The 23,274-nt window shown below is 44.3% G+C and overlaps 1 long non-coding RNA gene across 2 annotated transcripts; it reads right to left on the reverse strand.

Annotated features, from left to right (window-relative positions):
* Positions 1-6,183: 6,183 nt before the first annotated feature.
* Positions 6,184-19,392, reverse strand: LOC129700481 (uncharacterized). Of its 2 annotated transcripts, none has more exons than XR_008724070.1 (3): positions 19,184-19,392; positions 11,902-11,944; positions 6,184-6,861 (listed from the first exon to the last, which is right to left on the reverse strand). It is a non-coding gene; the product is annotated as an uncharacterized LOC129700481 (long non-coding RNA). The 2 variants fall into 2 exon arrangements; XR_008724069.1 differs by lacking the exon at positions 19,184-19,392 and adding an exon at positions 18,437-18,961 and having other exon boundaries at positions 6,186-6,861.
* Between the last annotated feature and the right edge of the window lie 3,882 nt (positions 19,393-23,274).

A 23,274-nucleotide genomic window follows, 5' to 3' on the forward strand; every position in this document is an offset into this window, starting at 1 on the left:
AGCACCATTGAATCAGTCATGACCAGCTGCATCTCTATGTGGTGCGGACTGGAAGTGCCTTCAGAGAGTGGTGAGGACAGCGGAAAAAATCATTGGGACTTCTCTTCCTTCCATCATGGACATTGGTTACAAATGCTGTCTGACAAGAGCTAAGGGCATTACCAGAGCCCCCACACGCCCACAATATGGACTGATTACACTGCTGAACTCTGGGAGGAGGTACCGCAGCATGAAGAGCGGGACAACCAGGTTCTGCAACAGCTTTATCCCCCAGGCCATAAGACTATTGAACTCACAATCAAACCGATGCTAGAACTTTCTTATACATTGCCACTTTTAAAAACTTTCCTATATATCTATTTTACAGAACTATGCACATGAAGCACTTTTTATGGGCACACTAAGCATTTTTACTGATCGCCTGATATAAATGTTATATTCTGCTGCTACTTTGTAGAGTCAATGCAACAAAATTTTGTTCAATGTGCACTGTGTTTATGTGTATACCTGAATGACAATTAAAGTTATATTCATTCATTCATTCATCATTCATTCATTCATTCATCCATTCATTCATTCATATATAAAAAGAGCAATGTGGGTTGGAAGCTGGGCTCATAATCATCTTCACCAACCAGAATGCCAGGAATCAGATATCTCACAAATGATCCCCTATCTCATGGTCTGCACCATTTAATCCATTCAAAAATAAACTTTCCCTTTAGGTGGCAGGAACGCGCTACGTTACTACAATAAGCTGATAAACTGTCTATTTGGATTCAGGCACTACGCAAGTAGCATCTCAATCATATACCCAAAGACTATTACAAATCAGATTTTGACCTTGTGAAAATGTTGGGAAGGGAATACAAATTAACTCTCTATTGGTGAAATGGCTACTTATTTACTGTCTCCTTTTGAATTACCACTCCAAATCAATATTTTTCCTGAGATGGTATTGAAGAATAGAATGCCAATTAAGTGAGTGTGGACAACAACATCTCAGATCTAAGCCCAAGAGCCATTTTTTCCAGGGAAATCCCAAAGATGGGATAGCTGATTCCTTGAGACCACGGCAGCTGAAGTCTTTGTGAAACGGTTTGATGCTATCTGTGAGCAGGTGGAGTCAATGATGAATTTCATCATCGATGTCTGCCTTTCTTGACAAAATATGGGCAATGGCCCATGTTTTGCAGGTCCCACAAGTAAGCCTTTGCAGGCAGCGTGGGGCTCAGGGACAGGTTGGTAAAGTACCTCTGTCTTATTGAGGCTTGCATGTGAGTCCCAAGTCTGGTAGATTTCAATGAATGAGGTGACAATGGCTTGGAGCTTGGCCTCTAAACAACATCTATATACTGCTGATATTTGGGTTTGGGTGACCTTGGTTCTTGTTTCACCTTAGTTCCAAAGATCTGCTCCATTCTCACGGGATGTTTGTTGGAGATGAGGTGCAGTATTACAGTGATTGACAAGTGTCAGAGCAATGATGCAGCCTTGTTCGACTCTGGTCTTCATTGAAATTGGCTGTGTTCTAGATGTCTTGGTTAGCGTAATAGTTTGCAGGACATCATGAAGAGTGTGTAAAATGGAAACGAGTGACCTTAGACAACTGAATTTGAGGAGGGAGTTCCAAGGTCTCTCCTGATTGATGATGCCACAAAGAGATTAGTGAGCTCAAGAAAGGCAGGTGTAATGACTGGTGGTGCTCCCAGTATGTCTCTTGGAATCATTGCATGGTGAAGATCATGTCTATTGTGCCCTTAGATGGACAGAATCCAATTTAGGATTCAGCTTTTCAGCCTCTGGAATTAAGCTGCTGAGGAAACTGCTGAGGATAACATTCCCTGCAGCAGACAGCAGGAAGACTTCTGCACAATAGATTAATATTGTATGCAATAAACAAACCATGTGCCCCAATATCTATACAGTGTCAACTGAAAGTGAAATGTGATCCTGTTCATATTGCCAACTTTCAAATTTTGTACCCTGACCATGTTCATTCTTGTGTTTCATCTCTTTGCATATAGGACAGGAGATAATCAGAGCTCAATATCTCTGAGGGTGTTGATTCACTGGACTCCCGCAGGCTGTGCATCGCTACTACTTGTGCTGAGATAAGTTGGGCAGAGCTGGAAGTTTTCCAGGGATCGCATGTTTTGTCGATGAGCCACAACAATGGTGGTGCCGCAGACTGTGACAAAGGTCATGGTTCCCTCCATACTCTGCTGCACTCACATGCTGCAGTAGAAACCAATGCAAGGAATGACTCCAGACTCTTTTGGCTGGCGTGTATGTCCTGCAGCCAAATATGCCTAAATAAAGTGCCCTCCATAATGTTTGTCAAAGACACATCATTTAATTATTTGCCTCTGTACTCCACAATTAGAGATTTGTAATAGACAAAATCACATGTGGTTCAAGAACACATTGTCAGATTTTAATAAAGGCCATTTTATACATTTTGGTTTCACAATGTAGAAACTATAGCAGTGTTTATACATAGTCCTCCCATTTCAGGGCACCATAATGTTTGGGACACAGCAATATAATGTAAATGAAAGTAGTCATGTTTAGTATTTTGTTGCATATCCTTTGCGTGCAATGACTGCTTGAAGTCTGCGATTCATGGACATCACCAGTTGCTGGGTGCCTTCTCTGGCCAGGCCTGCATTGCAGCCATCTTTAGCTTATGCTTGTTCTGGGGGCTAGTCCCCTTCAGTTTTCTCTCCAGCATATAAAAGGCATGCTCAATTCGGTTCAGATCGGGCGATTGACTTGAACTGTCAAGAACTGACTATTTTGTAGCTGAAATACTCCTTTGTTGCTTTAACAGTATGTTTGGGATCATTGTCTTGCTGAAAATGAATTGTCAGTCAATGAGATTTGAAGCATTTGTTTGAACTTGAGCAGACAGGATCTGTCTATACCAGTTGTTCCCAACCTTTTTTTGGCCATGCCCCACCTAATCACCTCTAAAATCCTGATGCCCCCCCACCACCATGTGGTGATATATAATTCTTATAATTTAAAAAGTGAACTCCGTTTCAGCTGAAGAAGCTTAAAACGCCAATACCTTGGTTGTAATAACTACACAATAAAGACCTTTTTTACCCCAAAAAAATTATTTACTCAAAATAACATCTGAAACATAAACCACATATGTTTACCTGATGGAAAACCTCCTCAGTCACGCTCAATTGCCCCCTTAAAAATCAAATTGCCCCCGTGGGGGACGTATGCCCCATGTTGGGAACCACTGGTCTATACACTTCAGAATTCATTATGCTGCTACCATCAGCAGTTGTATCATCAATGAAGATCAGTGAGCCAGTACCTTCAGCAGCCATACATGCCCAGGCCATAATACCCCCACCACAGTGTTTCACAGATGTTCCTTCTCTCCTCCATACTTTGCTCTTGCTATCACTCTGATATAACTTAACATTTGTCTCATCTGTCCACAAGACCTTTTTCCAGAACTGTGGTTGTTCTTTTAAGTACTTCTTGGCAAATTATAACCTGGCCATCTATTTTTGCGGCTAACCAGTGGTTTGCATCTTGCAGTGTAGCCTCTGTATTTCTGTTCATGAAGTCTTCTGCCAACAGTGGTCATTGACAAATCCACACCTGTAGAGTGTTTCTGATCTGTCGGAAACGTGTTTGGGGATTTTTCTTTATTAGAGAGAATTCTTCCGTCATCAGCTGTGGAGGTCTTCCTTGGCCTGCCAGTCCCTTTGTGATTAGTAAGATCACCAGTGCTTTCTTTCTTCTTAATGACATTCCAAACAGTTAATTTTGGTAAGCCTAAGGTTTGGCTGATGTCTCTAACAGTTTAAAGGGCCTGTCCCACTAATGCGATTGTTTTCACCGACTGCCGGCGACTAGGCATTCGCCACAGTCGCAGGGGTGTCGCAGTCTCCTCAGTCGCCCAACGAATCTTAGTGTTTTTCTGGTTGCCTCTGGATTTTGAAATGTTCAAAATTTTTCAGCAACAGTCGTGGACCGTGGGCTTGTCGTAGCTTGGCTTGTCCTGTCGTAGGTGCTGTCTTTTAGTTTTCACCGGGATACCCAGGTTGTCGCCAGTAGCCCCTACTCCCAATTCAGCTACGCCACATCTGCACCCAGGATGAGGTGTTCCAAACCAGGGCATCGGAGATGTCCTCATTCTTTGGGGAACGGGGGTTCCCCTCTTCTACTATAGATGAGGCTCTCACCAGGGTCTCTTCTATACCCCGTAACTCTGCTCTCACTCCCCATTCCCCCACTCATAACAAGGGCAGAGTCCCCCTTGTCCTCACCTTCCACCCGACCAGCCGTCACATACAACAGATAATCCTCGGACATTTTCGCCACCTCCAAAGGGATCCAACCACTGACCACATCTCCCCATCTCCTCCCCTTTTGGCTTTCCGCAGAGACCGCTCCCTCCATAACTCTCTAGTCAATTCGTCCCTTCCCAGCCAAACCACCTCCTCTCCTGGCACTTTACTTAGGAAATGCTATACTTGTCGCTTTTTCTCCCCCTTGACTCCATCCAAGGACCCAATCAGTCTTTCCAGGTGCGGCAGAGGTTCACCTCCACCTCCTCCAACCTCAGCTATTTCACCCGCTGCTCTAGGTGTCAGCTGCTCTACATTGGTGAGACCAAGCATAGGCTTGGCGATCGTTTCGCCGAACACCTCCACTCGGTTCGCAATGACTAACCTGATCTCCCGGTGGCTCAGCACTTCAACTCCCCCTCCCATTCCGAATCTGACCTTTCTGTCCTGGACTTCCTCCATGGCCAGAGTGAGGCCCACCGTAAATTAGAGGAGCAGCACCTCATATTTCACTTGAGTAGTTTACACCCCAGCGGTATGAACACTGACATCTCCAATTTCAGGTAGTTCCTGCTTTCTCCTTCTTTCCCCTCCCCTTCCCAGCTCTCCTACAGCCCACTGGCTCCGTATCTTCCTTTCTTCTTCCCGCCCACCCCCAGATCAGTCTGAAGAAGGGTCTCAATCCGAAACGTCGCCTATTTCCTTTGCTCCATAGATGCTGCCTCACCCGCTGAGTTTCTCCAGCCTTTTTGACTACCTACTCATTTATGTTGCAGCTCATGGGACGTGCATCAAAGGCCAGGGAGTCCAGACAGGGTATGCCACAGCCCCAGACACCACATGAGAGGGTTGGTGAGAGCTTTGCGGCATACTTGAAGAATGAGATAATGAAGATTCCTGAATACCTGTGGGGCAACTTCACCGTAGCTGCCATGACGATGCTCCATAACGTCTTCCAGCGGATAAATATTTTAAGCATTTTTTGTGGAATTTTGGGAACATTTGACTATAATGGTTGACCTTAGAATTCATATTTTTGTATGAAATATTCACAATGAATTCATGTGCGTTGCAGGGTCTGCAACTGATGGGACACATGGGACAGCAACAGATGGGACTGATGGGACCACCACAACAGATGCCAATGATGGGACCACCACATCAACATGCTTAGCAGGTATCTACATTTATAATACTTTTTGTGAATTATAAAATTGTGGACTTGAAATTATTTGTCACACAGCTTGTGAAAAGTTTTAATTTATTTGCCTCCCATTTAATATTGATGTTTCTGTGTTGCAACCAGTCACTGATGGGATCACCACAGATGCCACCACCATTGATGTCAAGCTTACCGATGGCCACCTCACACATAGGCAGGTCCCAGTTCCACAGCACATCAGGTAACCACAACTCCCACATACACTACCTGGCAGCCATCAAATACTAGGCCCCTCAGCTGCATTCACAAACTACCCCAGCCTTGACACACCCATACCTGAACCCGTTACACCAGGGGGTACCCCCAGAACAGAGACCCAGGATGCAAGTGGGACTTACACTGAATTAATGGACCCAGATCACCACCAAGCATAATGATGTTAAGTCTTGTAAGTTTTTTTATACTTGTATTATGTTTGAAGTTTGAGGTTTAAATTTTTATTGAAGTTTGAAGTTTAATTGGTTTAAAGTTTTATTGAAGTTTGAAGTTTATTGAAACTCGAAGACCCTCCTTGGGGTATGGGAGTAGTTTTATGTGATTAAAATACATAATCATTTAAATATTTATTGTTGTATGCACAGTTGTATATTCTTATAAACCTCTTTTTGTTGTTAAAACTTCTGTTTGTTTAAATATTAATAAAGGAAAATCTTAATATCTATAAAGATATATTTCAGAATAGTGTCTCATGGCATTACTTTCAAATATTTAAATTTCATATTTTTTGATCAATAAAACAAACACAAGCATTGAACTGCATTGAAAAGCAACCTCTTTTCATATATTTTGATCAATAAAACAAACACAAGCACTATACTGCATTAAGAAAATTTAAAAAAAAAATTTTGGGAGGATGTGCATTTTATAGAAAAACTGGGTGATTCCATTATTTTAGAGGCCAAAATGACGTCACATGTCTTCAGTTGTCGCTGACAGGATGGTAGCTTGTCGCGGGTGGACGTAGGTTATCGTAGGTGTGGTCGTAGGTGGACGTCTTAAGTCGCGCCGATTGGGTTGCCAGTTGTCAGTAGCTTGCCGTTGATTAGGTGGTAGGTTGCTGTAGCTTGTCGTAGACATTATCGTAGGGGGCTCCAGTCGCCGGTTTTTCAGTGACCTGCTACGACTAGGAGAGTCGCCGGCAGTCACCAGAAAAATCACCTAAGTGGGACAGGCTCTTTATTCTTTTTTTTCTGTCTCACAATGGCTTCTTTGACTTTCATTGCCAAAACTTTGGTCCTCATGTTGATAAACAAAAATACAATTTTCCAAAGGCGATGGAAAGACTGGAGGAAAGACTAGTTGTTGTGAGCTCTCTTCTACCTGAATGGAGGCAATTAAACATACCTGAGCAACATACCTGTGAAGCCATGTGTCCCAAACATTATGGTGCCCTGAAATGAGGGGTCTTTGTATAAGCACACATGTAATTTCTACATGGTGAAACCAAAATGGATAAAAATACCCTTTAATAAAATCTGACAATGTGCACTTTAACCACATGTGATTTTTTTCTATTACAAATATCAAATTATGGAATACAGAGGCAAATAAATAAATGATGGGTCTTTGTCCCAAACATTATGGAGAGCACTGTAACATTTCCCACTTAAAGACAGACACAAAATGCTGGAGTAATTTAGCAGGACAGGCAGAATCTCTGGAGCGAAGGAATGGATGACGTTTCAGATCAAGGCCCTTTTTCAGACTGAGAGAGTCAGGGGAGAGGGAAACTAGAGATTATGGAAGGGTAAGGTGTGAAATCAACAGAACAAAGCAGACGATGTTCAAGGAAATGGAGAATGGTTTATTGTTGGCTGAGGGGAAGGTGACAACGAGATGTACAAACAGTAAAATGGATCAGGAGGGCAGTGAAACTAGTTGGAGCACTAGGGTGGGGGAGGAACAGAGAGAGAGAGGGAAAGCAAGGGATACTTGAAGTTAGAGAAATCATTATTCTTTACCGCTGGGTTGTAAGCTGTCCAAGTGAAATATGAGGTCAGTGTGGGAATGGGGGGGGAGTTAAAGTGTTTAGCAACCGGGTGTTCACGTAGGCCTAGTCGGACTGAGCAAGGGTGCTCAGTGAAACCGTTGCCCAGTCTATGCTTGGTCTCGCTTATATATAGTTCACTCAAAACAGAACAGTAGATGAGGTTGAAGGAGGTTCAAGGGAACCTCTGTCTCAGTAATGGTAATCAAGACATTATTATTAGCCAATGGTGCAGCTAGTGGAGCTGATGACTCACAGCACCAGAGATCGGGATCAATCCCACTCTGAGTGTCAAGTTTGCACATTCTTCTGTTACCGTGCGGGATTCTCCGGATTCACCAGTTTTTTTAACACAAATGAAAGACTCGTGGGCTGGTAGGTTAATTGGCCACTGTAAATTTTTCCTATTGTAGATAAGTGGCAAAATAACCAAAGGGGCACGGGAGAGGGAATAAAACAGAGAGCTGCAGTGATATAAGAGCATGAATAGAACTAATAGGATTTTTTCTGCTTGAAGCAAGCATTGAGTTGATGAGCAGAATAATCTCCTTATGTGTTGAGCAACTAAGTAAGGAGATACTACAATATGTCACTAGGATTTGCCATTGGGCAACTCATTTCCGAAGATGTTTAACTCAGTGATGGGTTGATTGCAATGGAAGTCAGAACCAGTTCAGTGCTCTGAATCAGAGTCAGCAATCAGAGATCTGAGACATACAGGCTTACAATTCTCCAGGGTACTGATGCTGACCAGGTTTATTCACAAAGGAATCTTCTGGGAGCCATTCAATATCAGCATTCTAGTTCAGGTGCAGATTTCTCTTAAAAACACCATTCTCATGTAATTAGTCAAGCAGCTTGAAGCTGGAAATATGCAGATTATGAGCTCTGGGTGTATGTATGTTGTGGCCATAGGTGGGGGGACTGGAGGATATATCTAAGGGCTCAGTTCCTCAAACTGTACTTACGTTGTCCAAGGTATGTATCATTCATCAGATCAGAATGTGTGCTGTCTATAGTTCAGCTTGTTCAGGTAAGTTTGAAAACTGACTCAGTTTCTATGTTTGTCCCATCATTGTTTATTCATGATAAAATGATTTGGAGGTGGGCAGAAGGTTGGAAACCTTCTTTTCCAGGGTCTTATGAGGTTCCCTCATTGTCACTGCACTGCTGTTCAACAATGCAGCAGGGAACAAAAGGGAATTGTGGATGAGGGAAACAAGAAAAATCAGGGACCAAAGAAATGATAAGACAAATGAACTTGGGGGGAAAGCAAAGGTGAAAAAAGGAGACAATCCACCTAGTCCGAACTTTATTCAGAATTACTTGGCACTAAAAATGACAATTTAAGCCAGACTTACAAGATGATACCTAAATGGCCAAATCTCCAATTGTCCTTTTCGTTATTTTGATTGACTGGCATTCTTTCCTAAACTGACAGCAAACATGACAAAGACCTTTCACTGTTCTCAACCTCAGCACATCCCAGTGTTTTACAACCAACGGAATACTTTTGATATGGTCATTGTTGGAAAGTAGGAAATGTTAGTCCCTTAAACAGCAACATGACCCTGCCTGTGTGGAGTTTGCACATTCTTCCCATGACTAAGTGGGATTCCTCCGGGTCCTCCTGTTTCCTCCCACATCTAAAAAATATAGGTTTACAGATTAATTGGTCACTATAAATAGCCCCTAGTGCATGGGTGTGTGGTAGAATCTGCAGGGGTTTAATGGGAATGTGAGAAGTGTAAACATTGTTAGGGTAGAAGTAATGCAAAAATTAGATCCTGATGGTTAATAGACTTGGTGGACTGCAGGGCTGTTTTTTGTGCTGCATTTAACCAGAAGAACCATTTTCTGGATTCTCGTGAAAGTTTTTAAATTGGAGAGAATTCTTGTGATTTTCATCAGGATGTTTCTCTTCCACCAGGATAGGCAGACAGATTTTAGTTTACAGGTTTGGAATTATCCTTAGCAGATTTCAGACATGGAGAGGAGAAAGACCAGCAAGCGTTAAGAAATGCTAGAACCATGACCAGAAAAAAAACTGCTAGACGAGTTCACTTGGGTGTTCTGAAAGAGAATGGGCAAATAGTTTATCTTCAAAAAACAAAAATCAGTTTGAAGACCAGCAAACTAAAAAGCAACAAATTTAAATTTGATTACTCCTGCTATTGACTTTCCACACCCTCTGTAGACAAATATATCACACCAGAAAGAATCATCTCTTCATTTCCTTAATAAATGATTTACTATTATAATCTTTGATAGTTTACAGAAATACAAACTACTCTACAGCCAATGAGATACATATAATAATATGTACTCCCTATTGTAAAGAAGGAAATGTGGCATTCAAATTTGTGTTCAGTAATTATCCATTTGGTTTTTGGAATGGCAAATTTGACCGACGATGTGAAATTACGAGACCTGGCCCTATGCTCTCAAGAGTTAAAAACAATGAGATGTGATATAATTGAAATTTACAAAATTCTTAAAATAAATTTGACAAGATAGATGTAAGCTGGCTGGGGAGTGTAGAACTTGGGGGTCACTGTCAATCTAAGGCGGCAGCAATTCAGGACTGAGAGGATCAATTTCTTCACCCATCTTTAGAATTCTCTTCCAACAGAGCTTTGGAGGCTCATAGCTGCATATATTCAGATTTAGATTGATTTTGTTTATTATCACATACAGTATACCAGGGTGCAATGGAATTCCTTGTTTGCATGAAGTTCATGAACAGTATACATGGTAAAGATAGAAACAACAGTAAATACAGGACCAATGCAACCCAGCAGAATGGTATAAAGATTGTATTGAAATCGGAAGTAGTGAGAAGACGATTCATGTGCAATAACCGGATAATCAAATGAGGTAGTTGAGAGTAAATGCACTTGGCAGCACCTCCAGCAAAGGACAGTGAAAGAGATGATTGATTTAGGAATCTGATAGCAGTTGTTCTTTAGTCTGACTATCTGGGCTTTCAAGCTCCTGTATCTTCTCCCAGAGGTCAGAAAGGGCAACGGCCAGGGTGGACTGAAGATGGACTAGATGGAAGGCAGTGACAAGCAGTGATGAACTCGGTTGTGTTCACCAGTTAAGTGCAGAGTAGTTGCCATACCAGGCTAGGATGTATCCCATCAGGATACTTTCTGTAGGTCATCCATGTCATTTGAGAGAATTCTCATGGACACACCAAATCTTCTCAGATACCCAGTGAGTAAATACATTGATGCGCCTACTTGATCACTGCATCAGTATAAAGGGACTAGGATAGGTTGCTGCTGATATGGATGCCTGGGAACTTGAAAGAGTAGACTGTCTCTACAGCATCTCTGTTATGAGGACAAGGTTTGTCGTTACCCCCCCCCCGAAGATATTTTGTCTTGCTGACATTAAGACCTAGATTGGTGTTCTGACACCCTGACACAAGGTTCCCAATCTCAGCATGATGGCGGAAAGAATGAGTGTTTAGGGTGGTAGCTGGTATGCCGATCACACAAGTTGTTTTGTCCTTGATGATGTCAGGGAGACATTTAGACATTAAAGGATCTGCACTTATTTGGTAAGTGGGGAAGATTTCTACACACTCAATCTATGTCAGGGACGCTTTAGATAATCAGACCAAAGCTTTGGGTATTGTCCCTGGATGACCAGAACCTGACCTGTTTTTGTAGCCACAGTATTTGTATGGCTAGTGTCTCCCAGAATGATGATGGTGGAGCATTAGTAATAATAAGAGTAGTTGGTTGAACTTTCTCTTTCTAGGGATAGTCATAATCTGACACTTTAGTGATAGCTATGCTACTTGATATATCAATCCATGTTGGGTGTTTTCTAGGTCTTGCCATATGCAAGCATGTACTGTTTGGTTAAATAAAATTTACAAATAAAATTGTAGTGTCCAACCATCAGTGAACATGCCCACCTTTGATAAAGCAACTGCAGATATTTGGATCTAGAAGGGGCAGCGCAGTGGCGTAGCGGTAGTGCTATTGCCTTACAGCGCCAGAGACCCGGGTTCGTTCCTGACTATGGGTGCTGTCTGTACGTAGTTTGTACGTTCTCCCGGTAACTTGAATGGATTTTCTCTGCGATCTTCGGTTTCCTCCCACACTCCAAAAAACGTACAGGTTTGTAGGTTAATTGGCTTGGTATAAATGTAAATTGTCCCTAGCGTGTGTGTAGGATAGTGTTAGTGTGCGGGGGTCGCCGGTCGGTGCGGATTCGGTGAGCCGAAGGGTCTGTTTCCGTGCTGTATATTTAAACTAAACTAAACAGTACTTGCAGAGCTGAGCTCCAACAACCACAAACATCTTCCTTCACGTGGAGATTCCCCTTTGATGGCTGCCAATCGACTTCAGACTTACCAATATTACAGCAGTTCATGGAGGATCCAGCGACACCCAGGTCCTGAAAAAATTATAAATACATGGTTCCTTTATGCCACTGTCAAATGTTGCCCTGATTGTCACTTTTACTTAGATTAAATAATGATATGCATAAACATAAAGATCTGAGTGTAAAAGGGCATACATCTTTGAAGCTGCAGGCCACATTGAACGACAGAATTAATTTCCAAAATAGAGGCACAAAATACAAAATTGTGTTGAATTGTTAGAAAAAAACTGGTTTGATCACATTTGAGCATTTGTAAAGACTTTTGAGTCATTTATTTTTGGAAAGGATTTATAGGTTCAAATTAAGTTAAATAAATGATTGAATCCCAAGATTCTATAGATGGGATTTCAACTACAAGGGGAAACGTTGTGGTTTTCTTCGTGGTGCAAAAATGCAGGAGGAGATTTGACAAAGATATGCACAATCATCAAGCTTTATGAATGGGTAAACAGAAAGAATTAGTTCCCACTCATTGCTGGTTTCAGGAGCACAGTGATGGATTAAAACGATTCAATGGATGTGAAGGAAACTTTATGCAAAATGGTTTGGAAATGGAATTCATTCCCTGCAAGGGAGGTGGAAATACACCAAATTATGGGTTTTAAACAGGAACTGAATTGGCTCTAGAAGCAAAAGAATTTGCAGGCCTGCAGGGAATTGAGACTGACTGGATTGCTTGACACAGACAAGGTTGATTAATTGAAAGATACAGCATGGGAACAAGCCCTTCGGCTCAGCCACTCCACGCTGGTATTCGATCACCTGCTCACACTAGTTCTATGCTGTCCTACTTTTGCATACACTCCCTTCATGCTCGGGGCAATTTACAGACACCTACATATTCACACGTCTTTGGGATATGGGAGGAAACTGGAGCACCTGGAGGAGAACCACGCAATCACAAGGGGAACATGCAAACTCCACACAGACAGCACTCAAGGTCAGGATTGAGCCCAGGTCTCTGGCGCTGTGAGGCATTTAGCTCTACCAGCTGAGACACTGTGCCAAATAGTCACCTTCTGAACAGTAGTCATTTTATAAGATTAAGGGTTCTCTTACCTTACCTCAGTAATTCAACTCCAGGCTGTGACTAAGATTTGACCAAGTGGACAGTCATTTGCCTTGCTTTATGTGGACAGGACATACCTAAACAATTTACTCACTGGTTGTGTATTTAACTGTTTTGTCAAAAACTCTGTTTAAAAAAAACAACTTGTGAGAGTAACTTTTTAACAAAGTTAAAGTATGAAATTGGTAAAAATTCGCAAGTTTCCTAAAATGACACCAGGCTCTTGAAACAGACATGTCATGGGAAGAGATTGTCTGGATGATCGAGGAAAAGATTTAAGGATGCACTCAAAACTTCCTTGAAAAAATTCTGCATACCTGAACAGAAACCTCTGGAGACTTTGCGCCCCACCTAAGGTTTTGGTGCGGTTCCCGGAGGTTGCAGGTGGTTGCAGGTGGTGGAAACAGGTAGGGAGACTGACAAAAACCTCCGGGAACTACACGGAAACCTTGGGTGGGGCGCAAAGTCTCCAGAGGTTTCCGTTCAGGTTTCCTAAGTGGGATAGGGGCATTACTGACTTCTGAAAATCTCTGGTATGCAACCTCTAAAAATGGAGAGGGTGCACTCAGAATAGTATCAGCAGTGGGCCGGGTCACACAGGGTGAGCAGTGGGCTGAGACACTCCCGGCAAGAAGGCCCGACTCGCTCACTGTGGTCAGATGACAGAGGACTTGCCCACCGTGGACCGATGACAGAGGACTCGGCCGCAGCAATTAGAGGGACGGGCATTGCACGCTCTAGACCGAAGACCCGCCCGGTAGGGCCGGCTCGCTCACATGGACTCCGAATCAGCCCCCAGCCACTGTTATCGATGGGCACTGTGACACCGAGAGCGAGGAGAGACAGAGAGCGAGGTGGACTGGCGAGATCAATGGGGCGACCCAGTGGGGGGCTGCCGAGAAGAAAGGAGGGGGGAGGGGGTGGGATAGTCTGCCAAAAGTGAAACAGAACTGGCAGGGTGCGGTTTGGGGGGGGGGGGGGGGGGGGGGGGGGAGGAGGTGCCTGCTGCAATTTGCAGGCAGTAGATAGGACTGTGTGGTGCTTTTTAAACTTTGTTGGCACCAACACGTGGCGACACCAGTGCACAGCCTAGGTTGTATGGAAAACAAAGCATTTCACTGTACGTGTAACAATAAATTATCACTCATTAATTAATTGATTAGCATCATGCATTGAGAGCACACAGAAGCCCTGTGTAACCAGTGAAGTATGTACATCTCACAAACCACCCTCCCCTGAAACTATCAAACTAAAGAAAGCCACACCAACATGGCACACCCATGCTTCTACTTCCTTAGGGGACAGAGGAAATTTAACATGTCACCAATTACTCTTAAAACTTCCACAGTATCACCAATGGGATTGCATTACAGCTTGATTTAGGAACAGCTCTGCCAAGACCACAAGAAAGTGCAGGAAGTTGTGGGTGTAGCCGAGTGCATCACACAGGTCAAGAGTCAATTTAATTGTCATTTGGACCCCTGGAGGTCCAAACGAAATGCCGTTTCTGCAGCCATACATTACACACAAATAGACCCCAGACACAACATAATTACATTTAAATAAACATCCATCACATAACTGTGATGGAAGGCCAAAAAAAACTATCCACCATTGATTCCATCTACTCCAATCATTCCTTTTCTCCCCACTCCTGTTGGGCATAAGATACATAAGCTTGAAAGCATGCACCACCAGACTTAGGAACAGATTCCTCCCCTATGCCATCAGGCTTCTTAGCAGTCCTTACTTAAACTAGCTACGGTACAGTCCGACTCACCTCCACTGCATGTTGGACTTTGAATTGGTATGTAACATTTTTTCTATACTTTTGCACTAAACTGGAAGATGACGGGTCTCTTTCAGAATGGCAGGCAGTGACTAGTGGGGTTCCACAAGGCTCGGTGCTGGGACCGCCGCTATTTACAATATACATCAATGATTTAGATGAAGGGATTCAAAGTAACATTAGCAAATTTGCAGATGACACAAAGCTGGGTAGCAGTGTGAACTGTGAGGAGGATGCTATGAGAATGTAGGGTGACTTGGACTGGTTGGTTGAGTGGGCAGATGCAGTTTAATGTGGATAAATGTGAGGTTATCCATTTTGGTAGCAAAAATAAGAAGGCAGATTACTATCTAAATCGTGTCAAGTTGGGAAAAGGGGAAGTACAATGGGATCTGGAGGTCCTTGTTCATCAATCAATAAAAGTAAGCATGCAGGTACAGCAGGCAGTGAAGAAAGCAAATGGCATGTTGGTCTTTATAACAAGAGGAGTTGAGTATAAGAGCAAAGAGGTCCTTCTGCAGTTGTATAGGGCCCTAGTGAGACCACACCTGGAGTATTGTGTGCAGTTTTGGTCCTCTAATTTGAGGGAGTGCAGCGTAGGATTACAAGGTTAATTACCGGAATGGTGGGACTTCTCTAGATACTTTCAATTTAGAGCTAGGTAGGGCTCTTAAAGATAGCGGAGTCAGGGGATATGGGGAGAAGGCAGGAACGGGGTACTGATTGGGGATGATCAGCCATGATCACATTGAATGGCAGTGCTGGCTCGAAGGGCCGAATGGCCTACTCCTGCACCTATTGTCTATGAGACAGACATTTAGCAGCTGCAGCAAAACTTGCACACCATCACTTCCAACAAGGCAAAACCAATTGGCAACTCAAGCGACAGCAAGGTATCACTCCTGGACGAGCCCAATGTGTTCTACGCACAGTGTTTAAGAAGGAACTGCAGATGCTGGAGAATCGAAGGTTACACAAAAAAGCTGGAGAAACTCAGCGGGTGCAGCAACATCTATGGAGCGAAGGAAATAGGCAACGTTTCGGGCCGAAACCTTTCTTCAGACTGGAGACTCCAGTCTGAAGAAGGGTTTCGGCCCGAAACGTTGCCTATTTCCTTCGCTCCATAGATGCTGCTGCACCTGCTGAGTTTCTCCAGCTTTTTTGAGTGTTCTACGCACACTTCGATTGAGATATTGATGTGCCTTCTCGGGCCCCCATAGCCTCTGATGGTATTATCATCTCAGCCAACATCAGAACATGTTTTAATAGGGTGAAGCCTCATAAAGCATCTGGACTGATGGTGCAACTGGTCACGTTCTTAAAACTCGCACGGACCAACTGACTGGAGTTTTTGCAGATATCTACAACCTCCCATTACTGAGGTCTGAGGTTCCCACCTGCTCTGTACACTTCTTTGCACCTGGGTCCTTGACTTCCTCACCAATAAGCGAGTTCGGTATTCCGACTGCACATGCCCAGGTCAAAGGTCGCTATGCATAAACAGCCCTGGAAAGCAGTGGAGCAGTGGACCTTCATTTCTTCCGTTTTTTCCAGCTTTGATTCTTCTAGGTAAGAAAATACTCCTTTCAAACTATGAAATAGTTGTATTTATTGTTCCTTTGTTAAAAGCTAAGATTATTTTGTCATTTTTATTGCTCTATCATGTTTTGGTGATTGAGCGCGATCGTGCTCGTCCATGGTTGGTGTCGGGCCCGGGTCTCTTGAGTCACTGCTGGGCCGTCCCTGTCCCATCCCAGGTGTCTCCTCCCTGTCCGGGGGCAGCCGGAGGTGTTGGGCCAGGCTTGTGAAGTTGAGCTGCGGTTGGTGCTTCTTCTCTGCGCTGGCGGTGACCGACGACACCAGCGGCCCAGGCCCACAGCCAGCACGGAGAAGAAGTGCCAACTCCAGCCCAACCCCACTCCCCGACAGGGACTGCGCCAGCGAAAGCCGAAACACCAGCCATACACACAAAGAGCTGCAGCAACTTAGCCTCCACCCCGCGCAGGCTGCAAGCCTGGCCCGACACGTGCGGCCGCCCCTGGACAGAGACGAGACATCCAGGAGGGAATGGGGTCGGCCAGGCAGCAACTTAACAGACCCGGGCCCGACACCGACCCCAGCCGAGCACGATCTCGCTCACTCACCAAAGTATAATAAAGCAATAAAGTTGACAAAATAATCTTAACTTTTAACAAAGGAACAATAAATACAACTATTTCATAGTTTGAAAGCAATATTTTCTTACCTAGAAGAATCAAAGTTGGAAAAAACGGAAGAAATGGTCCATTGTTTCACTACTTTCCAGGGCTTTTATGCATAGTGACTTTGGCATGTGCAGTCGGAAAAGCGAACTCGCTTATAAAACACACTGGGTACAAATTGACAACAACATTCTCCTCGTTAACCACCAGCACAGGAGGACCTCTAGGATGTCTACTCAGTTTCCTGCTCTTGCTCTATACCCATGACTGTGTGGCTGAACAGTTCCAACTCCATCTTGTTGATAACACCACCATTGTTGGCCGTATTTCAGATAATGATGAGAGAGTATAAGAGAGAGATCGATTGTCTGATTGAATGGTGCAAAAATAACAACATTGCTCTCAATGTCAGTAAATTCAAGGGGCTGATTGTTGACTTGGAGAGTCAACAATTTCAAGTTCTTGGGCCCTAAGATCTGTCCTGCATATAGCGCATTGGTACAATCATAAAGGAAACCGATCTATTGAAGATTTGAGTCGATGGATATTCTCTTGAATTTCTATCATACAGTAGAGAGCATATCGACCGGTTGCTTGTTTGGCAACTCAAATGTCGAGGAACTAAGAACACTGCCTGGTCCATCATGGGTACTGACCTCCCCACTATCAAAGGGATCTATTGGAAGTGCTGCCTCGAAAATGTCACCATCATCAAGGACCCACACCACTCTGGGTCCTGGGTACATTAGCAAAGATTGAACGCAACAAACGACAATGTCGGAATCCTTCAGAAGTTTTTGGCATCTGAAACATTGACTGGTTCTCTTTCCACAGATGCTGTCTGATATGCTGAGTGTTTTCAACATTTTTGTTTTTGTTTCAAATTTCCAACCAGTACATTTTATATAAAAAATAAAGTATGAATTTGCTTTTCATTGATCTTCAGAATCATGTAATTCAAAACTGTATCATTGTATACCTTGGTTTAATGTATAATGTAGCAAAGAATAACTTTCCAAAAGGTCGAATGTTTAATAAATTCTTGATTAGGAAACAGACCTGATGTGGACAAACATGATTGCTCATATAGGTAGACATAAGGGTTGGCATGGACGTGGTGCACCTAAGGGCTTGTATCATTGTTTCACAACTCTATATAGACACAAAATGCAGGAGTAACTCAGCGGGACAGGCAGCATCTCAGGAGAGAAGGAATAGGTGACGTTTCAGTTTGAGACCCTACCTATGTCCAAGACACCTCACACGCCCTTTTTAAAATTTGCTCCTGTCCCACTGAATTAATTTCTACATACCTCGACTCCATCCTATCCCCTCTGGCCTATGTCCAAGACACCACACACGCTCTTTTTAAAAGACTCGCTTTCACAACTCTATGGCCAGAAGGGGAGGGATAAAACAAATAAATTGTGTAAAGCATTTCTCACCTTGTCTATTAAACTATAGGTGCTGCCGATCAAGAGTAATGTCGCCTGGCGTCTCTGCCTCCCGCCCCACTAGTGGGAGAGTCAAGGACTAGAGGTCATAATCTCAGAATTAAAGGACGTTCCTTTGGGAAGGAGATGAGGAGGAATTTCACTAGTCAGACTGAGGGTGGTGAATCTGTGGGATTATGCCACAGAAGGCTGTGGAGGCCACGTTAAGGCAGTTAAATTCTTGATTAGTACGGGTGTCAGTAATTATGGGGAGAAGGCAGGACAATGGGATCGGAGGGAGAGATAGATCGGCCATAATTGAGTGGCAGGGTAGACATGATGGGCTGAATGTCCTAATTCTGCTCCAATAACATATGAACATGACCACGCCCCAAGACAGCGTCAGCCCCGCTGCTCCCGTCCGGGCATGGTCGGTATACACACAGTGTGGTTGATGAAAACAAGCGCAATCCGCGGGAGAGATGTGGGCATTGATCACAATACAAATGGCCAAGGGCAGGGCAGCGGTGCTCGGCGCTCGGGCCGGACCTGCAACCGTCGTCAGACGAGGCGCGAGAATCCCACCACGTGACCGCGCCCCGGGGTTCCCGGGCAGCGCGGCAGGGCCGCCGCCATCTTTGGCAACCGCTCTTGGCGCTTCCGAAGCGAGCGCGAAGGTTGACTGGGCACCACGCTGGCTGCAAGTCCCTGGCTTTCCCCCACCCCCACCACTCGTTTCCGTTGACTTCTCATCGCAACCTTCGCTTCGTCCATTTCCTCGCATCTCGCCCAGCAACGTCGGCGATTTCCGCCTCGCTGCCCGACATTTCGAGCTGCACCTTCGGTAAATCCCGGAATCCCAGCGCGACCTTTCGGTAACTTCCGTCACCCTTCAGCTTGTCTGCAGAACTGGGAGGCTCTGTCCGGGTGGAGTCGGGGCAGCATTTAGACATTTATAACCAAAAGATTGCAAATGAAAACCTGCAATTACTTTTCCATCTCAGGTTAGGTGTTTAGCGATCTCAAGCCCAACGCTGTAACTAGTATGATTGGGTTGGTGCAAAATGCGGAAGCATCCAACATCTGGGCAGTCAGAAATCGAGTTGACGTTTGAGGTCCTCGACCTGAAACATTAGTTAATCTTTCCACAGGTGTGGCCTGACCTGCGGAGTATTTTCTGCTTTAATTTTAGGTTGCAGCATCTGCAGTTGTATTTGTTTCAGTTAGATGCAAATCTTCATTCTGTAATATCAGTAGAGTGAGCAACTGCAGACAAATAGGGTAGGCAACTTCTTGAAGTCTTGTGCACTGGTTGAAATAGTCACTTTGATCACTAGTAACACATTTTTGTGAACCAGCATCTGCAGTTCCTTTTGTCGACAAGTTAGCTGCTGGAGTAGTCAGACCACTTGCCTCCTCAAACCCGCTCAGCTGTTTAGTAATGTGCTCAAGAAGGAACTGCAGATGCTGGAAAATCGAAGGTACATAAAAATGCTGGAGAAACTCAGCGGGTGCAGCAGCATCTATGGAGCGAAGGAAATAGGCAACGTTTCGGTCTGAAGAAGGGTTTCGGCCTGAAGCGTTGCCTATTTCCTTCGCTCCATAGATGCTACTGCACCCGATGAGTTTCTCCAGCATTTTTGTGTACCAGCTGTTTAGTAAGATGTGGCGAATCTGTATGTAACTTCTGTAAATTCAGAAGTCATAGTAGCAGAATTAGACCATTTGCCCCTCATGTCTCTCATAGAAAAGATGGCTTGTATTCACTGGAGTTTAGAAGGATGAGGGGTGGGGGATCTTAGAGAAACATAAAAAATTATAAAAGGACTAGACAAGCTAGATGTAGGAAAAATGTTCCCAATGTTGGGCAAATCCAGAACCAGGGGCCACAGTCTTAGAATAAATGGGAAGCCATTTAAGACTGAGGTGAGAAAAAACTTTCACCCAGAGAGTTGTGAATTTGTGGAATTCCCTGCCACAGAGGGCAGCGGAGGCTAAGTCACTGGATGGATTTAAGAGAGAGTTAGATAGAGCTCTAGGGGCTAGTGGAATCAAGGGATATGGGGAGAAGGCAGGCATGGGTTACTGATTGGGGACGATCAGCCATGATCACAATGAATGGAGGTACTGTCTCGAAGGGCCGAATGGCCTCCTCCTATACCTATTTTCTATGTCTATTCCGTCATTCAATCATGGCTGATCTATCCTCCCTTTCAACCCCATTCTCCTGTAACCTTTGACACCCTTACCAACCAAGAATCTGTTGATCTCCGCTTTAAAAAAATATCCAAAGTCTTGACCTGCAGAGCTGTTTGTGGCAATACATTCCATAGATTCACCATCCTCTGGCTGATGAAATCAGCTGATGATCAATGAGATCCCCCCCATATATTTCTAAAGTACAGGCCCAAAGCCGTCAAACACTCATCATACAGTAACCTAATCATCCCCGGGATCATTCTCATAAACCTCCTCTGGACCCACTCGAAAGCTAGCACATCCCTCCTCAGATATGGGGCCCAAAACTACCTACAATACTCCAAATGCAGTCTGATCAGTGCCCTGTAAAAGCCTCAGCATTACATACCTATTTTTAGATTCTCATCCTCTCAAAATGAATGCTAAGCTTGCATTCGCCTTCCTTACAACCGATTCAACCTGTAAAAACCTTTTGGGAATCCTGCACCAGTACTCCCAAGTCCCTTTGCACCTCTGATTTCTGAATACTCCCACCTTTTAGAAAATACGCCTTTATTTCTACTACCAAAGTGCTATGTTCTACTACACTTTGCTATGTTCTATACGATCTGCTATTTCTTTTTCCATTCTCCCAACCTATCCAAGTCCTTCTGCAGACTCCCTGCTTCCTCTACACTATCTGCCCTTCCACCTATCTTTGCATCATCCTCAAACCTGGTCACAAAACCTTCAATTGCATTCTACAAATAGACCCCCTGCTCAATACCACTAGTGACCGGCAACCAACCAAACAAATCCCCCTTTATTCCCACTCTTTGCCTTCTGCCATCGCTTTCCATGCTAGTATCATCTATTACCATGGGTTTCCCTTTGTTTAGCAGCTTTGTGCGGCACCTTATCAAAGGCCTTTTGATAATCCAAGTAAGCAATATCCACTGTGTGTCTATTCTGCTAATTACTTCCTCAAAGAATTCAACAAATATATCAAGCAAAAATTTTATCATGTGCTTCTAAGAACTCGGAAACCTCATCCTTAATAATGGACTCTAAAATCTTATCAACCACTGAGGTCAGGCTAACTGACCTATAGTTTCCACTCTTCTGCTTCGCTCGTTTCTTAAACAGCGGAGCAACATTTCAATTCACCTCTAGTAAAGCCTCCACTATCTGTAAAGGTACCTCTTTCAGAATCCTGGGGTGTAGTCCATTTGGTTCAGGTCCTATCCACCCACCTTCCCAAGCACCTTCTAAGTAAAAGCAACTTCATTAATTTCTGCCCCTAACTCTTGAATTTCCAACACATTGCTAGACTTGTTAGCTATGAAGAGTGACACAAAAATAATCTTATTCAATTTGTCCGCCATTTCTTTATTCCCATGTTCCAGTTTTCTATCACAACATTTCGTTAGAAGTAGCAAAGTAAGAATACAAATTAGTTTTAAGTTACAGAACCAATTGGTTGGGGATGGATGGTTCGGGCCGAGGGGACAACTCAGAGAAGCACAAGGAACTCTAGATGCTGAATTCTTGAGTAAAATACAAAATGCTGGAGCAACAGGCAACATCTCCAGAAAACATGGATTAGTGTTGTTTCGGGTCCGGGTGTCTCAGACTCTGATATGCATTAGGCATGGAGAGAGATTAGTGGAGATGGAAGAATGAATCAGTGAGTCGCCTAGAAAATGAGACTAAACCTCCGAATTGGTGGCAATGTATTAACAAATTAAATAAGGAGATAAATACTGTACAGTCATATAACTCCAAATGTGGTCTGACCACTGACCTATGTAACTGAAGCGTAACCTCCCCACTTTTGTATTTGATTCTCCGAGCAATATATTGGACCGTTGGGTCCCGTCCCCTCAATGTGCGGTTGCGGGAGGGGGGGAGGGGGAGGCCTGCAGCGTCACACACACTAACCACCCCCCACATACACTCACACTAACCCCCCATCCCCCCAAATATTATATTAATATTATTAATTTGTTCCTTTTACCCCATCCCCCGCCCTATCCACTCACACATAGCCTCCAACTGCGCAGGAGAGGGAGAGGGCAGAGAGTGGGAGGACAGAGAGAGGCCAGATACAGAGAGGGGGCAGAGACAGAGAGGGCAGAGACAGGGAGGGGGCAGAGACGGAGGGGGCAGAGACAGGAAGAGGGCAGAGATGGCGAGGGAAGGGGGCAGAGTGGGAGGGGTGCAGATAGGTAGGGAGGGGGGGGGCCAGAGAAGGAGGGGTCCAGAGAGGGAGGGGGGGGGGCAGAGAAGGAGGGGTCCAGAGAGGGAGGGGGGGCAGAGTGGGAGGAGGATAGAGAGGGAGGGGGGGACAGAGAGCAAGGCGGCGGGCAGGAGGGCGTCAAGCTGGGCTCGGCCCGCGGCGGCGGCCTCCCTGACGGGCGAGGCCGTGGCCGCGGGCGGGCATGACCCGAGGACACAAGAAAATTCAGATCTTGTATGTATACAGTATATGTGTGTTATTACATCTTCGCGAAAAAAATTACGTGGTAATGATAAAATATTTACATATTCCCCAAAACAATATTCCACCACTCACCTGTTCCCCTAACGCAACCCATTACCCAAATACAATATTCCACCACTCACCCATATCCCCTAACTGCGCAGACGCAGCTCATTTCCCCATATCCCCC

This window comes from Leucoraja erinacea, chromosome 9 (assembly GCF_028641065.1).
Source record: "Leucoraja erinacea ecotype New England chromosome 9, Leri_hhj_1, whole genome shotgun sequence".
Classification (NCBI taxonomy): domain Eukaryota; kingdom Metazoa; phylum Chordata; class Chondrichthyes; order Rajiformes; family Rajidae; genus Leucoraja; species Leucoraja erinaceus.